Source organism: Heterocephalus glaber, unplaced genomic scaffold, assembly GCF_053883595.1.
Source record: "Heterocephalus glaber isolate CG9 unplaced genomic scaffold, H.glaber_assembly_v1.0 deba00001481, whole genome shotgun sequence".
NCBI classification, from domain to species: Eukaryota; Metazoa; Chordata; class Mammalia; order Rodentia; family Bathyergidae; genus Heterocephalus; species Heterocephalus glaber.
Genome location: NW_028258317.1, coordinates 42,648,244 through 42,674,519, shown reverse-complemented (window position 1 = coordinate 42,674,519; position 26,276 = coordinate 42,648,244). Strand labels below are relative to the sequence as shown.

Here is a 26,276-nt window from a genome sequence, read left to right as displayed (position 1 = left end):
GGCTCTCCGGAAAGCTTCGGCTTGCCTCAGTCACCCATTTATTTCCACCGTCTGCGTGCTGTGCTTGTGAAAAGCATGGAAAGCCTGGTCAGTAATCCTCTGCCCCCTGTGTGCTCCAAAAAGAAGGCAGAGTTCAAGAGGGTGTGTGGTTAAATGAAGTTTAGTTTTCCAAAAGTTAGGGACCAGCAGGGGCATCCTGCAGGACTCTCCTCCCCTAGCCCTGAGAGCCTCACAGTGAAATCAGGAAGAAATCTACTGCCACTCACACCTCCAAGCCAGGTTCATCCTCTAGTCTTTAGAACTACAAGGCCCAGCAGGGACTCCCTGCGCCCTAAAGATGGATCTAGAAATCTGAATCACCCAAGATACAGACTCCAAGTTGGCTTTCTAAGCACCTCATCCTCCCTTACACAACTGGTGACCCTGCTTTCCTCATCCAGAGCTGTGTTAAAGGAATAAGTGCAGAGTTTTAAAATCTCATACCTTTCTGCTGTGATTTTCGGTACAGAAACATGCATCCCTCTGTCTTTGGAACTGACCTCATTTAAGATGAATCCAGCTGGGAAGCCTGCCTGATCTCTGGGACTGTGGTATTGGAAACATCATCTTAGCCCACTGGTAGTAAAGCAGACCAACTGGAGAAATCAGCGGTGGTTGTTACTTATTGCTCAATACACAAATAAATTACCAGTGCAGAAATCGAAGAGACAGAGGGCAGTACAAGGAAATGTAAGCTTCGAACCTAACTTTCTTGACACCCTAAGTTCCTAGATGTTCTTATCCCTAGGACAAACTGACAGAGAATGAAGATATTTGGGACTGTGACAAGGGAATCTGAGCTGTTATAAAAGAGACAGAATTATCCACTGTGTGCTGCTGAGGAAGTCAAGAGAAAGCAAACAGAGCTGCCAAACTGTACATCTGAGAAGTGAGAGGAAGCCCACAGCCAGGTACCCCTCTATTAACACATTCACAGCACAGTTGTAAATGAAGGACACTCAAATGCTGCAGCATCTCCTATAACCTGGAGGGTGATTCACCATTGGGAAATTTTGAGTCAAAGAACATGAGAGGAGAGCTGATCACCTGTTGAAATCATCTCATTGTTACAGGTAGAGGAACTGAGTCTCTGAGTGTAAGTTCAACCAGCTCTTCAAAAGCAGAAATAGATGTCAACCCAGATACCGTGACCCAGTTTCCCCTATCCCACCAACTAGCACTCAGCACCTTCAAGTTCTGTATCAAAGAAGCCATGTTTCCAACTTATCATTGAGCAATAAATACAGAATATTTTTAGAACTATAAATACTTGCAGGAAGGAAAATGAAGCAATAGGACTAGACATTTTCTTAGTACACTCCCAGCTCTTAACAGTCTGTGATGAATAGCTCACAGGAGCTTTGCTATAGCACAACCTCCTCTAGTGCATAATTCAGCATACGATGAGTATGAGAATGTTTTGGACCCCATCCAAGGGAGTTAGTTCCTAGAAATACTGGAAAGATTTTTATTCTCATTTATCATGAAGCATCCTAAAAGAAGAGTAAAAATAATCATGGTGACAACAATAGTAATCAGTTGTTACACTTGCAATGTATACCGCGCATCATTCCAAGCACATTATCAAAACCCACTGTTTTTCAAAAAGCACATCACGACCTCTTTGGGTTGTGAATCTTGTGGGTCATGGACAATCTTTTCAATGAAAGGAAAGTAAGAAAGAAACATGTTGACCATGTGGCTAGTGTTTAAAGGAGAAAAAGCTACTGGCCCCATTCCAGTCTTATCAACTGTCTTGCTAGCCAGGTATTATTATTTCCCTTGTATATGTGAAGAAACAGGATCAGAGAGGAGAAATGCTTTTGCCAAGCTGACAGGTAGAAGGTGTCCAAGGTAGACTTTTGAACCTTGATCTGTTTGACTTAAAATTCTGTGTTTTTACTTCTAGATTTATAATAAATTACAAGCTTAAATATGGAATAAATTGTTGTTAATCATATTTTGTTTGTAAGGAGTAGAGTGGTTTTTACTAAATTCGGCTACAAAGGAGTAACACAGCATAGACCAAAATGTGTTCGAAAGATAGAAGTTTCATAAGGCATTGAAACGTATCTAAGACCTTTTACTACTGATTCTGATTGTGTCTAACATACTTTGTTGATTAGCTGCTATGTTAGAATTGAAACAATAATTTCTAATTTTAATGCTCACATATTCACCTCTACAATTGTTAAAATGTTTATTTGAAAAAGTTTTTCAAATTTAACTGATACAGTATTTCTCCCTAGTTTGTTTTTCCCAAATACAGAAGTGGCATGTGAGAAAGATAAAAGAAATAGAAGACAGTCTCTAAGCAATATTTTTGTCACAGCCACAAGATACACACATATAGTCAAACATCACTGTAATTTCCACCCAAGTTCAGAAAAAGAAAGGAAGACAATAATTCAGGTGCCACGCTAGCATTTTTGGTTCCTGGCATCCTGTGGAGTCCACCTGTAACGTTACACATTTTGGTGTATTGTTCCCATTTTTCAGGTCTGAAAGCTCAAACCAGGAGAGGATTGAGATGAAAGTTTTGTGCTGTTTCTGATTCTACTACCCAAAGGCTCTTCAGGAACAGGTGGAACTCCAGTAGACAAGGAGATGGTTCGGATTTTGAGACAATGCTACTCCCTGTGCTTCCTTCGGCAGCACACACACGATGTGCTACACAAACACGCGTTTCTGCACGTGGAAGAAATGGACTTTTCTTTTGCTCTAGGGCAGCATCTCTGCAGTCAGGGAGCACAGGCCCCTTTTTAAGAAGAAAAATCCTGATCCTTTTCTAAGCAAGGCCTGGAAAAGCAAGGCCTCTCCCCTGACTCCGGCTTCACCTGCACTATGCACAGGACATTACGTTACGGTTCTATTTTCCATTGGCTCTGTTCGTGGAGATTACAGCATGTAACTGTGACAAATGGATGTCCCCATTAAATTCTTTAGTAGAGTGGGGCATTCCATTAACCATTGGCACTGCCCCAACCCAAGTGAAACATGGGGTCATACTTTTCTTGTGAGCAAGAAGTGAAGGAGGAAAACAAAGGATATACTTTAATTACCTTTCCCATTTTTTTGTTGCATGCATTATGATAGCCATATATTACAATTATTTATAATTAATATATGACAAGCTGTCAGCTAAAATTTAACAGGTGATTTGTCAAGATGCCCTATTAATGCATGCATTAAGTGGTGGCTTTTGGTGTTTCCTAACAACAAAATTGTGTCTTGGTTTTGTTTTTCAAATCTATGCACTTTGAACATGGAGAGGCTACCTGTCTTTATATATGTGGAGTCTTTTTAAAACACAGCTATTACTAACAAATGGGTATGTTGTTTTACATGCAAGGTACATTCAACAAGGTATGTTCTTGTTGATTTAAGTTTTAAATCCTAGTATTTTAACCAAGGAAACCCATTGCCTGATGTTTGTTTCAAGTTTCCATGATTTTTAATACATTTTGGGCCAGGGATTTAGCTCAGTGGTTCCACCACCTGCCTTGCAAGTGCAAGGTCCCAATTTCAATCCCTGGTACCAAAAAAACCCACAAAAAACAAAAACAAAATGTTTCTAACCTGATGCTTTTGCTGGAAAAGACAAAGCTGAATGGAGGGGAAAGTAGCTGCAGTCACCTCTGTTCCATTTAGGGTTTGTTTCTTGTTAGAGAATTTCAAAATGAAGGAATATTTTGAAATGCAGCAAATGATTAAGAAGTCACTAAAAAGCTAGTAATTAATCACTGAGTAGAGGAAAATTCTACGGAGACCAAAAACTGATGAAGCAGGCTCCGTTTGCTGACTGGTACAAGACTGGTGCACACAATGGAAATGAATCATAGAGAGTTCCTGGGAGGGGAAACCAGAGTCTGAAAGAAGGAAAATCTAGGCTTTGGTATCTATTGAATGTCAAAGTCATAGGACATAACCTGAAAATGACATTAAATCTTACGCTACAATTTTATTATTGGCTCCATGGCCAACCAAAGTTTGCACTGCTTAAGAGAATGATGAAAATGTAAAGCAGCAATTGTTTAAAATTTCATTTGTACAACCCAGACTCTTATCTCTCAAGACTAGGACATGCTGCAGGCTGTTAATGACTCACAATCAACTAATGTAGAGGGCTCTGAACCTCCTTAATGAAAGAATGTGCTTCAAGATTCAATGGTTGGGAAGAGAGGGAAAAAAAACAAAAGCAAAACCCAAAGCGCAGCAGTTTTTCAGGGCTAATAAGGCTTCGGTGTTCACTAACTTCAGGTTTTACTCTATAGCAAGAAAGCACTGATACAGAACTGTGAAATTATCTTTAAAGGGTCTTTCTAACAGGGTTTCAGAAAATGATTTTCAGATGTTTAGAAGGGAAATACTGTGAGTTAATTCCTATGTACTGTCAGGAAGAGGATTGCTATGGAGTTTGGGGATTTTAAATGTCCAGTGACAAAGCAGTTGTATCAGTTATGCCATCTTGCCTCATTTCCCATATGTAGCACTGTCCCTACACATAGCTGTGGATGCTTCCCAGGCTTGCAGAAACCGTTAACAAAGTAGTGAATACAGCAAAGACTACTTTCCTGCCACTTTTTAAGGTTTTGCTCTACCTTTGTCCTATACTTCTATGCTTGTCTTATACTACAGTTATGTTATGTAATTTCTACTTGGTGTAAATACTTAGTGTAGTGCATTCTCAGCTGCTTGAAAGGAGAGGTCATGTCTGATTCGAACTGACAACTCCTAGGATAGTGCCTTAAATACTGTAAATACGTCATAAATATTTGGGAAACATAAAAGAAAGGAAGAATTGAGATAGGAAGAGAGAAAAAGGAAGCAAATTGGTTGTCAGTTGCCCATTTTGTGTGAAGCATCACTTGTTTTTGTTTTGTTTTTTGTTTTTTGGTATTGGGGATCAAACTCGGGACCTTGTGCTTGCAAAGCAGGAGGCAGAACCACTGAGCTAAATCCCTGGCCCTTAAGTATCACTTTTTTTTTTTTGGTACCGGGGACTGGGGATCCAACTCGGGTCCTCGCACTTACGCAGCAGGCGGTGAAACCACTGAGCTAAATCCCCGGCGGATGCATCACTTTCTTTATAAAACTTCCTGCAGTCCATTAAATGGTATGAATTTACCTTGTCTCTATGCTGTTATTCTTTTTTTACTTTTTATTTCCTACTTCTCTGTATTTTATTGTATATATGTACACCCTATTAAACTATGAGCATTTTCACAGTTTTTATATTACCACCAACACTTGGACTATAAACTGATCTCAAAAAAAGTATGCTGAATGAATCAATATATGACAATATGTGCTTAAGAGCCACAGGGACTGGTTAGATGTCAGTGTAATATCGCTTCTTACTCCTGTGCTGAAAGGTACTATTACCTTAAGTTTGGTCAGAATTAAGCCTCACCAATCACAACACACATCAAAATTTCACAAAGAGTAAGAGAAAAGTTTAATGTTCTAAAAGATGTCAATATAATTGATCAGTTCAGTGGGGAAAAAAATCCTTCACACTTGTAACTGGTACTGAAGTTTTTATTTTTAACTGGATGTACTCTATTAGAGGGAGAGAGAGAGAGAGAGAGAGAGAGAGTGCTCTCTCCCTGTAAACATTATTTGCTATCTGAAAATCAGGCATTCTGATTTTTCAAACTCATCGGTTACTAGGAAAGATTTTAATATTTTAGTATATATTCTGGTGAAGTGAGCATGAGGAGAGATTTTTCAAAGACAAGGCAAAAAGTTTTCCTTTGTACATGAAAGGTTACTTCAAACACTTGACTCAAGCCAGTGCTTGTCTTATAAATGTAGAGGCACCATTTTTGCTCAGCTATTTTTTATGTTCAGTTCTTTAAGAGCATGTTTTGTCTCCTTTCCTTACCACCAAAATCTTATTTTTGGACTACTACAGTAATAACTTTTTAAATACTGTTTTGCTCACAACGTTTTTCTAGTCGGTCCCAATCCACTTCCATCTATACTACTCAATCAACTTTAATAAATTACATCTTTTTGTAAATCTCAAGTTCAAGAAAACTCAGAGGTTCCTGATTAAGTATATAATTCAAAACTCACAGAAATGTACTACCAGGATTCAAGACCCACCACAAATGGAATGCTGCCTTAGCCCATTCTTCCTTTCTAAATTTCATCCCTTTACCACCAATATCCTAAATTCTAGTATTGTAGAAATTAAAAGCCAGACGGTTCTCCTACAATCACCTACATGTTGATTACTCATCATGTAAAGGATCATTTCACTGAATATTTTTTCTTCTGTCCAGACTTCAATATTATTTTCTCTGAAACATGATTCTTTGAGTCTCTCTTATGCTAAATAAACATTTTACTGAAGTCGGTTAGGTTATAAGATCATAGATCACCACACCAAGATGTATTTTGGGGCTAGTTGTATTGGTAATGATCCATTCATTTGGACAGTAAAATACTATACATAGAAGTATGTGTGCTGCATGGAATTGGTGGGAATTTATGCAAGCTTTTACATCCTCACATCTAGTGAGGGTGTCTGTGTTTAATCACACTTTGAGAGTTCTGTGCCAGGTGACTGTGTTTGGGACGAGAACTAGAGTCTGAGTTAACACCACAATGGAGGGCAACATAAAAAGGAAACTTAGCAATTTCTTTCTTTCCATTTTTATTCTTAACTCAGCTTTGTTCATTATCCATTCAAGGAGATGAACTGACCTGGGACAATCGAGAAGACTCAAGAAGTGCAGAAGTCAGTCTGTGGAGTGCACTCCGCCTTCTCTTTGCAGAGACACTGGGCACCAGATGCCAAGAAACAGCCTCCAAGGGACACCCAGCACTTGGAGGTGCTGCTAAGTTTCCCTCACTCAGAGGGAGCTACTGCCTGGTGAGCTCCAAGCTCTAATAAATATTTTACCTCATAGCAAGTAGAGACAAGAAGGAACAGAAAGGCTATTTATTTTTCCTTTTTATCCCTGCACCCCCCTAAAATATGTCCTAAGACCATGGATATCAAAACTGCTCAATTTTGTCTGTGCTAGACTGAGCAGGGATGAGAAATTAGTGCAAGTGCTTAAAGCTGTAATATTTCATCTGCGATTCAACCCTATTGTACCATTCATAACACACCTGCCTTTTATTAAAGTTATATCTATCCTTGTTCTTCTCTTTCCTTCCCTATGTTGCTGCCTATGCTGACTCCTCCATTCATGTATGTTTCCGGATGGACAGACTGAGCAATCTCGTAGAATGCGCTGTCTCAAGAGTACATAATAGAGCTTTGTGCATATTGAGTTTTTCTGGAGTAGTGTTTTTTATGAAGCTAATTAAATTCTGTAGGACACAGTATGTCCCAGTTTTTCCCATTGTATATATTCTATTAGACTGTCTCCAGGAAGCATGCTTATATCTATCAAATCATAAGTCCAAATGTTTGGACTTTTAAACCCTAGAATCTGGTGGTTCACAATTCTGGTGTACATCATGTGATCTGTAAAACACTTTTAAAATACATGCACAGGACCCACTGGTACTAGCTGAATCTGATTCTCTGGGAGAGCCGCTCTAGTATCTATACTTTGGAAAGCTCATAAGTGATTAAAATGTTTGAGCAAGGTGGTAATATCTCACTTTGCAACTCTTGGAGGCACAATTTGAAAGTCACTGGACTACATTATTTCTAATTTTTTTTCTTTTTCCAACTGTAGAATTCTTTGTGAAAATGCTTTCATTCTGTAATTGAAAAAGAAATGACCCTTTGACCATATTTCATTTTTAAGTAGTAAGTACAAGTGAAATGCTGCCTGAATTTGGGATGCTCCTGTGGTGTTTTCAGCATGTTATTGCTTAGTACTCTCATACGGCCGTGCATCCTGGCGCTCATATATTGGACCGCTTCTGTGTGAGAGGTATGTGAACTCTGCACTATCTCGTCATGCCAAAATTTGTATTGTGACCCAGGCACCCCTGTTAAGGAAATCCCTTTCATCTAGATACACTACGAACACCCACTAATGACTTTCATTCTCTGTAGTTCAATTAAAAGAGGATGCCATACCATCAGAATAGCCTACGTACTAGCGCATCTCCAAATATGCCTGTCATTGAAATAAGAAACCAGAGGGGAAAAAAGGAAATAGACCCAAATTCCTTCCTTAAAAGCAAACTGGAACTAGCCCAGACACCTGCGTGTAATTTCCAGCATTAAACCAGGAACAACTAAGCTACTATTTTCTGAGAAAGATGTTTCTCCCAGTTCTTACCTTAAAGGATTCATTTGCTTGGGAATTAAATATTTTCAGATGAACTCTTAATAATAGAAACTATTAAAATACATCTGGAATCGTCTTTTCTAAAAGGTCCCAGCAGTGCCCAACAAATATGAGGGACACTATTTACACTTTCCATGTGAAACATTAGCAGGTACAGGGTACTTTACAGTTCACGGAGAATGTTCAAATACCCATCTCTTTTAATGCTCCTAACAATTTTGTAAAGAGTCAAACAGTCATTTCACAGACAACCCAGACTCCTGGATTGCTCCAAACTCTCCGAACTAGAAACTCAGAACTAGTTCCTAGGAGTCAGAATGTTTGACAAGCTGTTCAGGTAATTCTGAAAGCCACCATAATAACTCAATTCGAATTCATTGATTTGTTTTATTGTTCTTAGAAAAATAACCAGTGCAGCTGACTGAACAGATTCTGGCATTTGCTTAGAGGCTAGCTGGCTTTGTCTAGGATTTGCCATTTTCTTTCCATTATATACTTCAAAGAGGGAAAAAGTCACAGGTGGTACTATTCTATCTAAATCTATAAGTTTTTAAATCCTGCTTTGCACAGCTGGCTTATTCTAATGGGTTCCTGCTCTGAAGAAAGCTTCTAGCTGCTCGCACAGGTTGCGGAGAGGCTTGAATCCTGCCCACTACCCTTCTGGCCATCACTAAGGTCCTAACCAGGGACCACAGGCCTCCTTCAGCAGACAGCTGTAATTACATGAAAGTTATTGGACGTTGAAGTACAAACTCCTGGAACCTGCTGAGACATTTCAGTGAGCCTCAGCATTCTACTCTGAAGGCCTCTAGTTGTTGCGGTTACACTCAAGGGAGAATCAGTCATCAACTATTTGTGCAGGTATGTGTCTTTACCTCCAAAGTAAAAGATTCAGCGGATCCTTGATTTACAAACTTGATTGGTTCCCATGGACTGGTTGTAACTCAAGTTCGTTGTAAGCCACTACAGCTGAGATCTGGATGTTTACCCGGGTACAAGCTATAACAAGATAACAAGGCAGATGAATCTTCATTAACCTAAGTAACCCAAGTTGTTCATATGTCAGGCTGGTCATAACCTGAGGGTCCACTGTATACTCTTATCCCTCCTGCATTATATTAGAACATTGTACCATAATAGCTACTTTAAAAATAACATTTAGTGGGCCGGGGATTTAGCACAGTGGTTTTGCTGCCTGCTACGCAAGTGCAAAGATCTGAGTTCGATCCCCGGTACCAAAAATAAATAATAATAATAACATTTAGTATATAATAACATGAAAAGCAACAAGAAAGGGACCCTGAAACAAAACTTCTTGGAATAAAAGTACACATATCAAGGGAGAAGATAATGTTATTTTTACCTTATAATTACCCCTAAATCGCACAGAGATGGGAGAGAAGTAGATTATGATTTTATGTCTGGAATGAACTACACTTGACTGGAACTGAAGATGCAAGAAAGAGGAAAAAACCCTTAAGAATGAAAGGAAAAGAAAGTGTGCGTCAGCTTCCCCAATCTTCCAGATTCTCAAACTTTCCAAATTCTTTTGGTTCACCACCTCAACCTTAGTAATACCCTTGTGGGTAACAATCCCCAAGCTCCTCCAGTTACTATTTCGGGGAAATCTGTCTGTCTAGAGAACTGAGGTTCCCAGGAATCTGGCACTTTCCCCTGGGGTAGCAGAAGGTGGTAAGGGTTAGAAGACACAGGCGTGAACACAAACTTGCTGGGAGTTCAGTGCCTCGTCATGTGCTGGCCCTTTGGCTTGGATAGAAGCACTGCAGGAAAAGCAGAGCCTGCCTATCTCCTGACGCGGTGACTGCTCTGCTTCAGACTTTACCCTCTGTCCTGACAGTGCCTCACAGGGCAAAGGGCACTGGGAAAGGACACGAGGCAGTTTGCCACATCTTTGAACAGCTCAAAGGGTAGAAAGGCTTTATCCTTTTCCTCCCTGCTAAGTAGATAAGGGAGCCATTCTTTAGAGACCACCCAGTGCCCCTTCTTTCTGCTGTTTTGTCTTCTACCCTTTAAACTAAGTATCCATGCTGCTAGGTTCATAATTAAAGGATTGGCAATGCCTGTTCCCTTGCTTTCAGTTTTATTTGTAGGAATGTTCCCATCACTCTCTTTAAAAGCCCTGGGCACATGTTCAAAACATACAACCCAAACAAATAAATGGTACAATTTAAGCCAATCCCACCAACAACTGGATCATCTTTACTATTGGAAAGGCCACCCTGAAAAAGCTATTGCAATGTATTCTCAGAATCAGTGTTCACAGAACTGAAAGTGGGTTTATTTTGTTTTGTTTTCTTTTGTTTGTGTGATACCAGGGATTGAACCTAGGGCCTCGCACACTACTACTGAGTCACCAACCAGAAAAGCTGAAGTTTTTATGTTAGCATCTTATTACCAAGGAAAGGTAGGGCATGCACATCAGCCATGGAATCGGCTACTTAAGAGTCAATGACATCAACTTCTCCTTGATTGATGCCCTTAGAAAGCAGAATAGTTATCAAGGAGCAGAGTTCCTACAGAGGATTTTAGGTTAGAGTTACAGTTCAGGAGAATTTCTTACTTGCAAGTGCTGAGGAAGTTTATATTTAGAACTAAGTTCTTGATCATATCAGTGATTAACTTTTCATGGTCTTTGGAAGTAAGTTTGATAGCAGCTTTCCTGTCTGTCACTTTCCCTAAAGCTGACATGATCGTAGCAGTGGAAGCTATTATAATAAAAGGCCACGATAAGATGGAAACTTTACCAAGAGGAAGGACTCCAATGTATGGGGAAAAGAAAATTTATGACAAATTGATCTCACCTTGGTGTAGCAAAGGAAGGAATGGCACAAGAGAATTAGAAAATTCGGTGTGAAATTTCCCCAACCTAGTGTAGGAAGAGTGACCCAAATCCACTATAGAAAGCAGGCAGGAAATGGGGGTATTTGGCTGTAGCCAGTCTGTGACTCAAGCAGGCACTGCTGTGCCGAGGCACCACGGGGTGGGGATGTATCTTCTTCAACGTGGCAGCCCAAGGAAACCAGCAGCGATGCCATCGATCAACAGCAAGGGCCAAGAGCTCTGGTTTCCTTTTCCGACAGAACAAACTGCTCAAAGATTCTGTAAAGACAGCTCATAGCTCCAACACAAACTGAAAAGTTTATAACAAGTGGTGCCACCTGTGCTTGTGCCTCAGCCAAGCCAAATAATTTTCTCTCCTGGGTCCCCCAAGGATGACAAAGGGTGAGGAGCAGGCAGTGAGGCTGGGAAAGGCAGAAGGATCCAACATGGAGCCCTCAGAGCAAATGGCTCATCCTTGTCTGTGCTGGCAGTGAGTCTGCCTCTCTACTCTAGAGTGACTGCATGTGATACCATCTCCCATCCCTGTCAAAAAGGCTCTGTCTTCAGGAAAACAAAGACCTCTCTGCTCAGTGTTCTTCTCTCACATGATTGAGCCTTCTTGTTAACAATGTCATATTATTACAACCTTTAGAAAGCTGGGGACATGGACACGGAGGAGTTTGTATTAAAAAACACAATGAAGAAAACAGCTTGTTTATACAGGCTAGTATTTTGACCATAATTATACTTTTCTCCACCTTCTTGATGAATAAGGAAATTTTGAGCCAGGTATCTGCACAAAGCACTACAGAAGGGAGAGAAAATGGCACATCACCCAGGATGTGACCTACTTTATTGGAATCTTGTTGATACAAAGTTCTCTTCTGTTATCACTTACTTTCAGAAAAGTCTGTAATTCTCTTTTTCATCTCCAGTTTTAATGAAAACCATCCAGGGACAGTCCTAATTTTCAGAAAGAACAAATTTTTCAGTACAGGAGGCAGCATTTGCCAGTACAACAAGAAACCAGCCAAGTTGCTTTGGAGGAACTAAGCAAGTACATTTCAATAAGGACCCAAACAACCCTTGGCAACCAGTTAGAAAAACAAGTCTTTGCTGCATTAAGGAAACCCTCAAATATGAGTGCTGTCAGTGGAAAATAGAGTTACTCACCAACTGAAAATGTTTACTTGAAATGAGAATTATTTTATGGAAACCACTGTGAGTTTTGGAATACTTACAGTCTGTTCCAACCGGTCACTGTGTGCGATGTTACAGCAGCAATGTGCCCCAGACTTCTAATCTGCCTCGCCTAGCAAAGCAGTTGGCAAGATTCTCCACTGAGCTGTCAGCTCCTGGCAGTGGGGGACCACCTTTTTCATCTTGTATCTAGCATAGTACCCAGCCAATAAATATTGAGTGAGCGAAGGGATCTTTATATATACATATTTATATATATATGGCATACTGACCCCGGTATAAAATAATCCACCCCACCATCATTCCCATCCTTCTGCCTGCTTCCTTTTTCTTCTGAGTGATTATTGCCAGGTGCTATGTTTATAAGTGATTCGGTTTATTTTTTGTTTATTATCTCTTTTCCTCCACCAAAACATAAGTTCCTTGAGGGTAGGGATTGAACAGATTTGATTTCCTATCCAGCTTCCTAGGATAGTGTCTGGCATAACAGGTGAATTGTAAATATGTTGACTTCAGAATGAGGGAATGAATGATGGGGATGACTTTTGAATGATAAAATGAATTCTTTCTGCCACTTTTAATTTTTTTCCTTCTTTATTTTTATCTGTATTGTCCAAATGAGGCCTCGAAATTATACTCTGCGCTTCAGACAATAGTAACAAAAGGACAGCAGTTGACTCTAAAGAATGTAAGTAAGGATGGGAGAAATAGATCTTACTGGTGTCAGGCACACGAGCCTACAACCCATCAGAGAAATGTGAGCGATAAAATATAGAGAGATGGAGGCAATCAAAATCCATTCTCCTGGAGGCCATGAGCCAAACACTTCATAAGTGCTGCCAAGCCACCACCGAGAGTAGTAAACACATTTGTGCAGCATCCTGTAGATTTTGTAATACTTACTCTATATCAAGTGATTAAAGCATAAAACCGGTCTTATCATCCTGAGAGGAGTCTTCATTAACTTCCATGTTTGGGGGGGCACAACTACTCCTCATCTACTGTGAAGGTCTACTTTTAATATAACTTTTGAACTCAGGGTAAATTTTTAATATGACAATGTAATACTTCCTTTCCTTAAGTGCAGTGTTTCTAAACTGTCTTTGCATGTGAACTAACAGCAGCTCACAACCAATCACGACTTTTCCATTTTGCCACATCCACTTAGTGGTTCATAAAACCAGTGGCCCCAGGTTCAGTGACTTCCCCTGCCTTGCAGGATGAGCCTACCAAATCGAAAACCTTCATCTATAGACGCTGATACTGTTTCTTTCTTTTCAAACCAAGATAGAGAAAGAAGTTCTTTGTTCTTTGCAGATGTTTGTAAGGTGTGCTGACACTTGAACAGCCTTGTTTTTGCAGTTTATCAACCTGGGTATCACCGAAGGAACCTGGGATAAATAGGAAAGTGGCCTTGCTGCTCAGTTTGACACTGGAAAATCAAAGGCCCGGGGAGAGCCTTTCTCAATGGGCTTTGCATTCTTGTCCCTCCTCTCCACTCCTGCCTCCCCTGAGCATCTCATACCCTCTACCCTGACCTCAGCCCCCTTGCTGCTGCTTCCAGAGAAACACTTGCTTGGCTTGTTTTCCTAATGACTCTTATCTCTCCCCTAATTTATCACAGTGGAAATTGCACTGGAATTGCGAGAACATAATCCTAGCCCTGTTAAGAGTTGTGTGTCATGGGGCAAGCTGTTCAAACCTCCAGAGTCCTTGGTTCTTTATCTGTAAGACAGAGATAGGATATTTATTTCACAGGGGTTTTGTGCATACTATATAAAACCCTGTACTTGAAACTGCCATGTAGAACTTGGCTCCTAAAACATGTTTGATAAATGTTTAGGGGACAATATCTAGATATTTGTTCTGACTTACATTGGTGATTCTGATGAAACTTTCAAAGCATAAAACTGAAAAACATTTTTCAAGTGAATGGTAGGAGGATTCTCTCAGAAGAACCAAGTGTGGCATGGGGAGGAAAGGTGGAATATTTAGGGCCCTGGCATACAGCCGAACAGAATTGAACCTATACAATCTATATGACTGATGATAGTCACTCATTTGTGCAAGGGAGGTAAAAATAATCCTCTTTTAAAGTTTGGGGATGATAACCTGAAACAACAGATGACTCGTGCACTAAAGCTAGTTGTGATGAATTAATATAATAGTTTGTCTGGCTCTTTTAGTAGTGATGAGAAAGCTCTCCGGAAGTTCTAATATAATCCCAAGAAATACAACTCAAGATTAGCAGGATGACTTAGGAACTGTTCACTCAGTTCGTACTAACTCTAAGAGATTATGTCATTGACAATTGTATCATAGCACGGGGTGAGCATCTTGCTGTGTACTTAGAAGACCATGTAGCAGGGACAGGAAGGTGACAACTGTGACACAAGCAGGTCTCAGTGTATAGATACTATATATATTATCATGCTTAATAATGTCATTACCTCATTTCCTTAGTTAATGCTTCATGTCTACAATGTATTTCATGATTTTAGAGTGATTAGGCAACAGGCTTTAGATTGAGGGTGACCCAGCTGCTTGACTGAATTTCTATATAAACCTGAACCTCCTGAGCCCTGGTTTTCTTAGAAAAGGAGGAAAATTGGCCCACTTCTTATGGTTCTTAGGGAACATGTGGAAAATGAATAAACAAAACAACCCAGAGACTCTTTATGGTGTTGAGCCACTGAATTAACCAATCCTGAGAGCCTATGCCTGGATTTCATATGAGGTAGTAAAAATCCTTATTAATTAAGAAACATGTTGGATTTTTCTTTTATGTGGATCTCATAGCATCTAACAGGTACATCTCTTCTTTTTAATACTTCAGTGAGTGAACACATATTTAAGAGAATGGAACATAGAACTGGCCCAATGTTGTGTGTCTACCACTTCTTTGGTCTTTTTTGGGGGGAGGGGTTACCAGGGATCAAACTGGAGACCTTCTGCTTTTGAGGCAGGCGGCGGAACCACTGAGCTAAATCCCCGGCTCTTCTTTGGTCTTTTTGAAATAACATATTGGCAGTACATAATGATTACATTTATCACAGCGGACTTGTACATAACATATTTTAATTCCTTTGTCATCTCCTTGTCTTCCCATCACTCCTTGCTTCTTCCAACTTTTGTTGCCTTCGCATTTGCAAAAGCTCTCTTTCCATTTATTCTTCCATTCTCCTTTTAAAAATTCCCTTTCCCTTCCCTCTTTCCCCCTTCTTTCTATCTTTTGTTTCTCTTCCCATTTGAAAAAGTCTCCCTACTTCCTATTAATCTAGCTTGTATTTTGCTCTTTATTTACTTCTACTATTTTTGATGCAATGTTCTTCACCAGGTTAACCTAAACCAAGAGAGCCGTGCGCGCGCGCGCGTGTGTGTGTGTTGCTAATTAGACAGCTCATAAAACATAGCTGAAAAATCCGCTCAGCCAAGTTTTATTAATACCACACTTGGGGACATATTGGGGAGCAGTCCTCAAGTCAAATGAGCCAATGAAAAACCTATGATCTACTAAACACCGGTTTATTTCTCCTTTTAAACTCTGGAAACAGACCAGGAATCTGGTTTTCTGTGGGAAAAAGAATGTTATGAATTCTAAAATCTCCTTGCATCTATAAACTTCCTTAGTAACACTCGAGGTGTAATGTTACAGGTAATCACTGGGCTGCAGTATCCCCAAGAACTTGGAACATCATCATTTCCTGGTGGGAGTTTCATTATTTGCTCCTCACAGAAACCTAGTCCAGAAGACTTATAATTCTAAGTTAAAACACTCTGACCATCTAAACCTGGGAAATTTACTCGCAGAAAGAACTCAGCATGTTTAGTGTTCTTTAGGACTGCAGTGAAACTTTACCCTGTGACCTGGTACCCTTTGCAAAGAAGAAGTTTTCAGTGTTTGAATGAAACATACAAGTTTATTTGCAAACATGTTTAAAAGTTACAGAGTTCAAGGTCTTGGCTTGATACATAACCAAAGTAGATTGTGTTTTACATGTTTCCTTTTAAGTGCGTGCTACTTTGTCTCTCTTTCCTTGACCACCCTGTTTCACACCTTAAATAATTTGTATTAGTCAGATTAGAAGAAGAAACATAATCTGGGCCCTGGCCCAAGAACTCAAACATGAATGACCCAGGGTAACCTCTATGCTAAATTAACAATTCATTAAATATCTCTTAATCTACCTGAATAGGTAAACATCTCATTTTTCACTGTTTTTAAAATTTTATATGACCCTGACACCTAGGGGACTTTTACAGTGATAGTTTACTTCTTCTACTGTAAAGGATTTCAGAGCAACAATAAATTAGCTTATTAAATAGATTATCCTATTTTAACAAGTAATTTATCTTTTGTTTTGACCTTTTGATGGTAACAAACTTTTTTTTTAACCTTTTTTCTGATAATAGGTCAAAAAGTAGAAATTCACATGTGTATCCACTTACATAAGGACAGAAGTTTATCAGAAGGAAAATGCAAAAGAACTTTCAGCTAAACTGGACATATTTCTTAGCAATATTTTTCTGAAAATGACAATCCCTACTAACGTTCTACATCCACAAATGAGGGATGCCCGCAGATGAAGTTTCCAGGGTCACTATGTCCTCTCAGGCACACACTGCAAACAAGTTTCCCTAACTCTTCTCAGATCACCCATTTCTCACTTTCTTAAACATGAAGCCATGAAGGATGCTGGGAGGAAATGATGGTGTGACATAAAGGTGTTTGCTGGCATGACTCAATGGACCTATTGCACATTATCTACCTGAAAAGGCAAGGAAAAGGAGAATTGAGTCCTTTCTCAGCTGTTGACAGTCTTAACGGACCTGCTGATAGCACCAGGCAGAATGGAGTTTATACACTTGAAGTTTAAGAGAAAGCACTTATGGTCATAATACTGGAGTGATAGTTAGCTAACAGTGCCAGGAAGCCATCTCAAGGAAGTTTACGAAGCACTGTGTCTTAGTGTTCCCAGTGCCTGAGCCATTTGCGGAAGATGGGAAAGCAGTGCAGTTGGTCCACACCATGTCCTTCTGTGGAATTCCTCCTTCTGGCCACAGACAATGGTGGGAAGGAAATAAGATGACTACTGGACTGATTGTGTTGTCAGCTGCCTCTGTAACCATCCAGACAAATTAGAAGGCACAGTGCCAGTGTGTGGGGCCAGGGTGGGAGATGGTAGACAATAAAGATGGAAGAAGGAAAGTAAATAAAGAATGTGCTTAAGACAGAAAGAGGAATCTCCTCATTTCATTCTCTGGACTTTACAGTCCCCTGTTGAGGTTCCCAGCACAGGGAAGAATGGCCACAGCTGACTGGATAGACTCCGATCCTGTACCTCCCCAGGCTACTCTTGCTAATATTTCTGTGTTCACTGGGCTTTCCTTGCCAGTAATACAGAACACTTACTTTAACCCTGGGGAAGGATGGGACAGAAGCCAAAGTTACAGGCACTCAGGCTTCCTTAAAACACTGCATCTTCCTACATCCAGGGAGAGGCCCCGATTCCCAAGTGTCTGCATGCATGCTGTGAGGACTGATTGTATCAACTTGGGAAGTTTATCTAAAAGAAGCTTAACTAAATCAGCTCGAAATTCTGCACCCTATGAGAGGAAGACCCATCCTCGGGTGGCTCCTTGCCTGGATGGTATAAAGAGGAAATAAGGAAGGACAGATCAGTTTCCATCTCTTCGGAGAAGCTCCAATCTTTACCTTCACCTTGGACGTCATCTCCTAGCTGCCAGCGCAGACTCTTCAGCTTCCCTCACAGACCCATTGGCCTCCTCATATGGACTCCTGCAGTGAGCTGCAGACCTTCAGCTGGATCCTTCTGTCTCCAGTGTCCAGACGGACCCTCTGCACTCTTTCCCCATCCAACTGTGGGCGGCCATTGTGAGCCAAGCTTGTAAATTCTTATATACTTGTATATTTCATGTTACATCTGTCTCTCTAGTAAATACTGACTGATGCACACGTGCTTTCTCTTCTTCAGCCCAGAATTAGCTCAGGTAAATAAGATCAGATGGCCATAAGAGAGGCAGTTGGTATTAATGGAGAATAACACACTTGAAGGTGGTATGGATGACCCTGCTACCCTGATCTCACTGAAACTGCACGTTGCCTGGCAGGGTGTTGGATGTGATAATGAGTAATGAACCCACAGTGTGACTGGACTGTGCTTGGCTCTGCACTTAAGCATTCATTCCTTCATTCATACCTTCTTTAATGCATTTGCCCAAATATCTACAGAGAGTACCAGGAGCACAAAGCAGACAGTTTGCCAGTCTACTGTCATGGAGCTCACTGACCACTGCAGTCAGCCCTGGTAATTTTAGTTTTTGACATCCCTTTGTGATTAAAGTGCATTTCTCTTGCCCAGTTGTAAATTATAGACTTGTTAGAATATTTTCAAGCTTTTGAGAGAAAGAATATTATTTAATTTTAATGATTGGAAACAGAATCTTGGATCTCAGAGTTCCTGCTAACTGCTTTTAATTTGGCATGACAGTCTTCCAGCCTTGAAGCTCATTAGACTTTCCTTCAGATTTACTCATGGAAATGGACATGGAGAGGAGCTGGATCAAATCTGGAAGCCAAATCTCTAGTCCTCTCTATCCTGAGGCTGCTCCAACTACCCCTCACTTCTTTCTGCGCTCCAGGAAATGTGTAACGAGATGAGCGACCCTTCCAAATTACAAAGAAGGAGTCTTTTGCATCTCACTCTTCAAGTCGGAATTTTCAGTGCTAACATTTCCAGCCCCTCCTTGTAACACTATTCACTGGGAAAATGCACCCCATCTGGGGTCTGCCATGGAGCCTTCCACATGACGGGGGGTGCAGTGAGAGGATTTCCGGGAGAAAAAAGCAAAGCTGTTGGGGGATGAAGACAGTAGTTTTGCTGAGCCATAGCCCTGAGAAACCCCACAGTAAACTCTGCTAATAACTTAGCTGATGATATTTGATATAAGCTGGAATGGTAGCCATGTTTATAATCACTACATAAACAACATATTAATGACTGCCATAGGAGAGCTAAGGAGGGATTTAGACCTCTCTCAGTTGGTTTCTCAGAGCAATCCTTTAATTCCAGGTCAGGTTCCTCCTGCTTGGCGTTATCTGGGGCCTTCTCCAGCCACCTGCTTCTGCCTCTCCCCTCTCATGAAGATGATGGTGCAGCCTACAATCAACTCCCGTTCACCACATTTAATGCCATTATTTTTATTGAGCAAAATTTCTAACTGCTCAGAGCTATTACTGTTTAATCTGAAGAAGCACATTAGGAGTAATGTTATTACTGCAAAGACGAGCAAATAGTCCGGGTACCCTGTTCTTTTTTCCTCCATCAACACGTGGCTTTTGTTCCTCATCCTGAAGTGCTAACAAGAGGTGAATACTCATGTGTATCACAGCACATTTGTCCAAACAAAAAATAAAGAGAACTAAAATACTTTAATGCAGTTTGTTTCATTAGCATGCAATATCATTTCTGAGGTCATTTGGGATAAGCGCCAGGGATTGGCAACATACTGTGCACCTTTGAATTAATAATAGTTGTTATTCTTCATTCTTTCTCTCATTTACTCATTCCTTTAATGTACTTATTAAACACTTACTGCTTGCCTGGCACTGGGGGTGAAATAAAAAGAAAGAAGATGCTGTCCTTGCTCTCAAGGAGGTAAGGGGGAGATTATTCCTTAAAAAGTCATATATTAATTAAATCTGTGTAAATTCACATTAAAACTCAATAGTTTGGTTTTAAAAGAAGTTCTCCATGAATGCTTTTATCAGGTAAAGAACTGACTCCCTAATATATCTCCTTGGTAAGGTGAAATACACAAGGCTTTTTTAAAGCAAGGCATATTTTGTCTCTTGGACACAAGGACTCCTTCCCTCTAAGGTTTTGTGCAAATGATTGTGATGTAGACGTGCAGATCTTTCAGAATAAGACAATAGGAGAGAGAGCTTTTCCTACATATCACAAGGTACTGATTATATTTATAGTGGTGTGCTAAAACACAATCCAATGTACATATTTTTCTAAAAGTGGGAGAATAGCACAGTGGACAGAGTGAGAGGAAGGCCATTAGGGCAAAGTTTTATGAAGTCCCCAAGTCTTGGATCTTAATGACAGATAGATCTGACAGAGAGATGAGCTCTGGCATCCTGGGGATCATGCTCCAGAGGTCAAAGAGAGTGCAAATAAAAGTGAAAGCAGTCTGGAAAATGTACATTAGAGCAAGAATTAACAGGGTAAGGTCTATTCTCCCCTGCTTCCCTTTATAGTATCTAGAAGGATGAACACTACAAGAAATATTATTCACTTACTGAGTAAAACCAGATTCGATCCTTTCATTTTCTTTCCCCTTCATTAGATTTATTTTAGACTATCTCTCATCTTAAACTTATAGTTCTGGAAAGGATCTTAAAAATGGTCCAGGCCAATCTACTTGTTTTGTGGATTAGAAACCCCTGGATTAGAATGACAAAGTAATCTGCTTAAGCTCACACATTTTTAGGGGGAAACTGAAACTAGAGCTGGGCTTTCTGATCCCCCCGAAGTGGAAAGTGATTTAGAGTTACCTGACCTTGTTTGAATCTGTGCTCTTAATTATAACTGTGTTGGTTTCCTTTGTATGATGGAGATAATAACACTTTACAGAGAACCTGGGAAAGATAGATGAGAAAGCATAGAAAAAGCACCTAGCAAAGTACCACAATCTTTATAGGGGTTCATCTCTGTAGGACTTTCTTCCCCCTTTCCCCAACAAAAACCATTACAAGGGACCATGACAGCGATATTTTGGAGCATGACTTCTCAAGTCAGTCTGAAATACCGGGCAATGGTAATAGTACTGATTGAAATCATGCATCATGCTTGCATGTATTAGCACACACACACAACCCGCACATTCATATATGACACGTTCATATACACAAATTTTCCCAAAATGAAGACTGAGCTGATATTTCAAACCTCTGGTAGAGAGCACAATAATGTCAATTATGTATATTAATATTGAATACCACTAACTGAGCACCTACTATGTGTCAGGTATTGTGGCACTTAAATTACATATACTAATCCTAATTCTCACAACATGATATGCACAGAAGGGCACAGAGGCTATGTTACCTATGGGCAATAAACTGGTATAAAGGTTTAAACAAAATCTATGGAGAATTTTAAACTCTCTAATTTTTTCCATGTGGATTAAATAAGAGAGGTAATTTCTTTCTTAACATCTTTTCTAGCACAATTTCCTGGATGCTTAAACCAGCAGCTGCTCTCCTTGGACATTCAATAGGCAATGTTGTTAAACTTAACTTGGGCAATTAAAGAATTGAACAATGGGCATGGATGACGATTTCTTCCAAGCACACACCTTCTGGGAGCATGAGTAACTATCCCTAAGGCCAGACTTAATTGGATATAGATCTAAATGAACTCTGACATGTTGAGTATTTACTGCTTGAAAGTACAAGGAAGAAAAATGCTAAGGTGAGAGGTCAGGAGGGTCTGCTTTTTTCTTTCTCCTCTGTGGTTCTGAAAAGCCCCCACTGTGGAATTTCTTTTTTTTTTATAGGTCACTCATTTTCATTTTCAAGACAACTCGTGTCACCTAAATGCTCTGGTGCCAGCCCAATCTGCAGCACAGATCTTCCAAAAGAATGCAGTTCTCTGGCTTCTAGAATTGGTCCAGGAATGGTATCAAAAACTTCCCAAAGCCAAAGCAAAGTACTTGGGGAGATATACTAAGAATTTTCACAGTTGTTTTATTCCTCAGAAGATAAAGGAAAGTAGGCAATCCTAAGAAATGATGGGACTATTAGGATAAAAGTGAGTAGAATCATAAAGAAGCTTTATGTATGGTGCCTCATTTAATTCCCATAATGATTGTTCCTAATTGTTTAATCACAAGTACAATTCTAATCCCCATGTTATCAAAGAGTAAAGTGAAGACATTCCTCTAACACCATACTGCAGTAAGGGGTGGAGTTGTTCTTCAACTGGAGGGAGCCAGCGCTCTGGGAAGATGGCTCTGCTTTGAGGCTGTCCTGGTAGATTAGACACTGGGCAGGCCCAATAGGAGAAGCTTTCAGGAGAAGGTGGGTCCTGAATGCATGACTTGGTTGAAGTGAAATGCAAGGGAGAATTGGTAACCAAGAGGGTAGAAGCAGGTAAAGAGAAGAATCTGGAAGATTCTAGATGATGTTCTTTGAATTTAGACCTGGACCAGGAGATGAGACCAGACGTGGTGGGTGGATATTTCAACACGGGAAGTGAACAACCTGAAGCTGGAGAATGAAGTGGGCTATTGGGCCAGAGAGGGGAGGGAATGGACTAGAGTAGGTAACTGTGAATTTGGGGTTCTGGAAAGGAAATACATCCAGTTGACTCCTGAAGGAAAATGAATAGTGTTTCTACAATAGGTCCAGTGAAATCCATGATAGAAAAGGACGTTTTAAAGAAGGGAAGGGCCACAACTTAATGTACATTCCATTGATTTGCCATAGCTTACCTTTGTTTGTTGTTGTTGCTAGTGTGTGTGAACTGCTCTTTCATCTGACAAGGATCTGTTTGGTACCCACTGTGTATCAGGCTGGCTGTGGGTTCTGCATCCTACAGCGTCCACTTGAGTAAACGATAGCAGCATATCTGGCCTGCATGGCAGGAACAAAAAGTTATCTGTGGATCCCAGTGAAGATGATGAAAGTCTCACTACCACAGAGTCAACAGTGGAGAATGCATTGTAGAAAAGTAAGTGCTCTGAGAAGGAGATGGAATCAATTAGAGTGACTATCATAGTGCAAGTGAAGTGTTGATTGTGTTGAATAAAATGAAAGCAGATAAAATGGTGCTTGAAGAGGAAATAGAATAGGAAATGCAGGTGAGATTTATAATGATGATAACAGTTCCCATTTGGAGACCTTGCTCTTTTTGGCTTTGTTAGATGCTTCACTTCTTCACCACCCTGTAGTACAGCTCTATCAGGAAGTTTCTGTTCTCCACTTGCAGATGAGGATGAGGGTGAGCAGTCATCCTCTTGCCTGGTACTTATGGCATTACTGGGGCACTGGACTTTTATCACCAACACTGGGATGGTTGGTTATCTTAAAGGAAACTAAGGATCATGATGATGAAATCAAGAAGAGGATGTGGTCTTATGCAAGGGGGTGTGTGTAAATTGATATTAACTGATATTAATACTTGTGTCCTCCATTACATAATATTGTGTCAATCTTTAAAAATGCCAACCTTCATTCCACGCTCCTAGGTCAGAGAAGGTGAGCCAATCCCAGCGCCCAAGAAGAGGATCCCCTGCAGCCATTCCACACTCCTAGGGCAGAGAAGGTGAGCCTCGTGGGTGCTAGAAGCACCCCCCGCCCCAAGTGGAAATGAGAAGACATGTAAACAAGCCTCAAAAACAGACTTCCAGATCACCTACAGCAATCCCAAAGAGAAATGAGATGGAACAATCTGATACTCAACCACCTGGACTCCCTGAACTGGCAACAAAAGAGGATCTGAAAAAATTAAATCAGAAATAAATTCTCAGATAACAGCAAAGATTGTGCTCATAGTGCAAGACACTATTAATAAATCTAGAGAGGACATAGATAAAAAATAGAGGATATGAGGAACATGATGAAATCCCAACATAGGAAACAAAATGATATCCATAAAACAGATTGAAATGGATTTCCAGGAGATTAAAAACTCCATCGAAAGTCTATGCAGCAGAATGAACCAATGTGAGGACAGAATTTCAGATATAGAAGATAAGATTACAATTAGTGACCAGGAAAAGAAAAATTGCTTTAAAATTGTAATGGACCATGAGAAATCAATCCAGTAGCTGCTAGACAATGCAAAGAAGAATAACATAAGACTGATTGGAGTCAATGAAGAAACAGGAGAGAGTACAGATGACATAAAAAAGCTGTTCACAGAAGTGATGGTAGAAAACTTCCCAAGCAGGGGAAAAGAACTTCACATACAGACAAGTGAGGCATATGGGACTCCAACTAGCCTTGATAAAAAAAAAAAAAAATCTACACATAGGCATATAATTGTTAAGATTCCAGAAACCCAACAGAAGAACAAAGTTCTACAAGCAGTTAGAGAAAAGAAACAAATCCCATACAAAGGAAAGCCCATCAGAATCACAGCAGACTTCTCAATGAAAACCCTCAAGGCAAGAAGATCTTGGAGTGATGTATTTCAAGCCCTAAAGGAAAACAGCCCCCAACCCAGATTGATGTACCCTGCAAAACTATCTTTCAAAATTGATGGAGAAATAAGATATTTTCATGATAAAGAGCACCTTAGGAACTTCAAGAATACCAAACCAGCACTCCAAAAAATTTCAGACAATATCCTAGGAAAAGACAATGAGGATCACAACCCCAGGAAGCCCAGAAGAATGAATCTGTTGGGTGTGACAAATTAAATACAAAGAGGGAAAATCTAACAAAAAGAAAAAGTCATGACAAGTCTTTTAAAGCTTTTAATTTCATCTCTCTGATGAGTATATAATTCAATCTTGTTATTGTTCATGATTAGCATTTTTCTGATTCTAGGTTGCACACCTTTCCTTGTGCTGTACTGGCTATCATCTTCTTGTGTCTACTTTTTAATTGGGTTGTCTATTAATGAGCTGTAAGAGTTCTTTATATATTCTGGTTATAGGTTATATGCATTGTAAATATGGTCTGTTTAAGGACTACTTTTCATTTTAATGATGTCATTTAAAGTTCTAAATTTTGATGGAATCTTATTTATGAATTTTTTTCTTTTATACGTCATGTCTTTTGTATCCTAGGAAGTTCTTGCCTACCCTGAATTCATAAACATTTTCCCTTATAATTTCTTCTTAAAGTTTTATACTTTTAGGCTTTCATATTTAGGTTCATAGATCCTTTCAACTTATTTTTATGTATGGAAATAAAGGGTTGAAGTTAATTTTTTATATACGGATACCAGGTGTTCTAGTGCCATTTCCTGAAAACACTATCTTTTTCTCGGCTCTTGAATTGAGTTTATATTCTATATGTTAATGTTAAATAATCTTTCAAAACTCAGTGGACCATATATGTGTGGTTCTATTTCTAGATTCTCTGTTTTATTCCAATGATCTATATGTCTTTCCTTACACCAACACTGCCTTGATTACTGTAGCTTTAGAGGAAGTCTTAAAATTAGGTACTAAATGTCTTCCAACACTGCCTATTTTTTTTTTTTTTTACTTACTTTTCTAGGTCCTTTGCAGTCCTACATAACTTTTAAATTTCAATATCCAATTCTTCATTTGTGGCAAGTATACATAGACCTGAATTTTTATATATACCTTGTGTTTTCTAATCCTGCTAAATTCAAATACATGTTCTCGGGGCTCCTAAAGATTTCTTAGTATTTTCTCTGTAGATGATCATTTCATCTACATATAAAGATTTTGCTCCTGCCTTGCCAATCCTATCCTAATTGTGTCATTTTATTGCCAGACTATTTTGGTTTGGGCCTGTTTCAAAGTTTAATGGACAGATGAAGAGTAAGCATATCTGCTCTTCTTCCCCACCTTAAGGAGAAAGCATTGTATCTTCTCCATTCATATAAGGCGTTCTCGCTGGAAGTATGGAGTACGTGTCTTTAATCTGTTGAGAAGGTTCTGTTCTACTTCTAGTCTCCTGATAGCTTTTACCATGAACAGCTGTGGAATTTAGTCTGATACTTTTTCTCCAACTAGTGACAGGATCATATGTCTTTTTCCTTTCCTCTGTTAAAATGATGACTTTTGGGACTGGATCTTTCAATGCTGAACCAACACTGCCATCCCTATAATAAAACCACTTTCTACATACTACCAGATCTGACTTCTAATAGTTTGTTTTGGTAAACAAATTTCTACCTATGTTCATACTTTTTT

At 39.7% G+C, this 26,276-nt stretch overlaps 1 long non-coding RNA gene across 4 annotated transcripts; it reads left to right on the top strand.

Moving 5' to 3' along the window:
- Positions 1-385: 385 nt before the first annotated feature.
- Positions 386-17,123, top strand: LOC110347721 (uncharacterized). Of its 4 annotated transcripts, none has more exons than XR_015439923.1 (5): positions 386-5,155; positions 6,741-6,922; positions 7,818-9,167; positions 12,970-13,035; positions 16,761-17,123. It is a non-coding gene; the product is annotated as an uncharacterized LOC110347721 (long non-coding RNA). The 4 variants fall into 4 exon arrangements; XR_015439924.1 differs by having other exon boundaries at positions 7,815-9,167; XR_015439922.1 differs by having other exon boundaries at positions 6,741-7,943; positions 8,877-9,167.
- Positions 17,124-26,276: the final 9,153 nt, after the last annotated feature.